The sequence below is a fragment of the Nestor notabilis genome, unplaced genomic scaffold, assembly GCF_000696875.1.
Source record: "Nestor notabilis isolate BGI_N333 unplaced genomic scaffold, ASM69687v1 scaffold2985, whole genome shotgun sequence".
In the NCBI taxonomy this organism is placed as follows: domain Eukaryota; kingdom Metazoa; phylum Chordata; class Aves; order Psittaciformes; family Psittacidae; genus Nestor; species Nestor notabilis.
Genome location: NW_009928692.1, coordinates 97,631 through 99,895, shown reverse-complemented (window position 1 = coordinate 99,895; position 2,265 = coordinate 97,631).

Sequence of the window (2,265 nt, the reverse complement as noted above, 5' to 3'; positions counted from 1 at the left end):
CATGGATTAGCATCTTGCAAACTGGGCTTTAGAGCTATGATGTGGAGGAATATTGAGTTTACTGTACCTCTTTAAACCTGAGCTTACCAGGTTTGGCTGTGCTGGATTTTGGTCAATGATGTCTGCTTAATCCTTCTCTTATGTAAGTGGAATGTAGCACTGCTGTCTTCAGTTTGTATTTTCAAGCACAGTCTGGATGCAGGTTTCTTATTCCCTCCCTGTTATCCCTTTATAGGATGGACACTAAGCTATTTAGTAGTGTGAGAAGCAGTGTTGAGTTTTCTGCCCCCATAATAATTTAGAAAAGAAAGAAAGCAAAACAAGAACATTCCAGAACATTTGAAAAACCTATGTGTACCCATAAAAATTAGCTGCTTGCTGAACAGTTTTAATCTTCAGGAAAATAATCAGTTGAAAGTATGGAGACACATTGAATAGAGAAGTTGTGGCTGAAAGTGTTCAAGGCCAGGTTGTATAAGGACGTGAAAAAAAGCCAGAAACAAACTACTGTTATCCATTTTGTATCTGGCTCTGATGCAGGTTTGCAGATCAAGTACTCAATTCTGTAGCAACCTTTTTCTCTACCCTGCTATAATGGCATTCCTGACCTGCTTATTTTCTTCTCAGAGCTGTCTGCTTGGCTGTATGAATGTGTAATCTCATATGTAGATGTGATTTCAGTGTTTTGCGCGTTGTAACCTTTTCTTTCAGCATGCACCAGCTGTATGCGGTGTCAGATGAAAGCTCAGTTTTCTAATTTAGGGCAACCCACAGTTGCAAGTAGATTTTATCTGGGGAGATTGCTCCTCTGTCCAGCTGTCCGTGGCCTGGAGGAGGTAACAATACAGTATTAACAATACCCTGGCCTTTTGACCTTGAGACTTCCCACATGACATCAGCTTTGTATGAGCAGTCAGAAGTTACTTAGATTTTCCTACTTGCCTCAGCATCAGTGAATTCTTAACCAATTTGATCAGCTATTCCAGTCAAATTCACCCCCTTTGTTAAACTATTAGTGGGGAGATTTGTTCACATCCACTCTAGGACCTCAAGTGCCAGTCATCCTTCCTTGCTCAATGCCAACTAGAAGTACCACAGTTGTCAAATTATGATTAAAAGTGGAGATGTCAGAGTAGCTTGTTAAGCTTTGCAGAGTATTTCATAATATTATTTATCATAAAAGTTAGTCTTTGAAACTCAAGACATCTACTTTCATTATTGTTATTATAGCGTGTTAGATAGATGGGGCAAGCAGAAAGTATCAGTTTAATTTTGTACTCAGACATCTTTTTGAAAAAGAAGGGGAAAAGGAGGTGACTCTAGCATTAGGAACATTTTGTGCAGTTCTCTTTGAAATAAGTAACTCCACAGCCAAGTGAGAACTGTGAGACTATGTTAGATTTAAGCAAAAGGTTCTGATGTTGGTCCCAGTGGGAGCATGAAAAGTGTTCGAGAGCACTGACTGTTGGAGATTTTTTCCCTAGGATTTTCTTTGCTTAAGCTAGATACTTTAGTTTCTGAAGTGCTGTGCTGTCGTTTTATGCTATGTTGTCCACTAAACTTTAAAAGGAAAGGTTTGGGTTTTGGAGTTGAAATAGACGTATCATGTTGGGAATTATCTGTGACTTCAGGTATCTGAAGAAATTATTTGTAACTAACAGCATAGAAATACATAGACTGTATAATTTGGAGTTTTAATTCCATTGTATGTCTCATCAGCAGTATACTTAAGGAATTATTTTGAAGAAAGGCCTGGATGGTTTTGTGTGTATATGAAGCATGAACCTGTGATGTTTATTCGTACATATTTATACCAGAGGTCTTTGAGCTTATATGTATGCTTGTAAGACTTGGTGGATGACTGAAGAACTGTTAGGGTTTGTTCATTAGGAAATGCAGATGATAAAAAAGAAAAATCTTAAGTTAGAAATCCAGTGGTCTAGCTGTGGTATCTCACTGAATTGCTCTGAAAATAATATTGTTCATTCCATAGAATATTTTCATAAGAGTTTTATAGGCTTTCATAAAAATCTTAGCTGAAAACTGCAAGGTCTTTTTTTAGGGTTTAAAAACTGGTGTGTATGTGGTGATAGGGATCTTTTGTGGGTCCTTGAGTCTACTCAATGAGAAGTATGTCATACACTTTTTCTTGTTGGTCATAAACAGCTCAGTGAAAAATTTTAGTTGCATGTGCTGAGAAACTCCTCAGCAGGCATCTGAGATGTCCCAGAAGCCCCATAGCTGAACAGGGGAAGGCTGGAACTG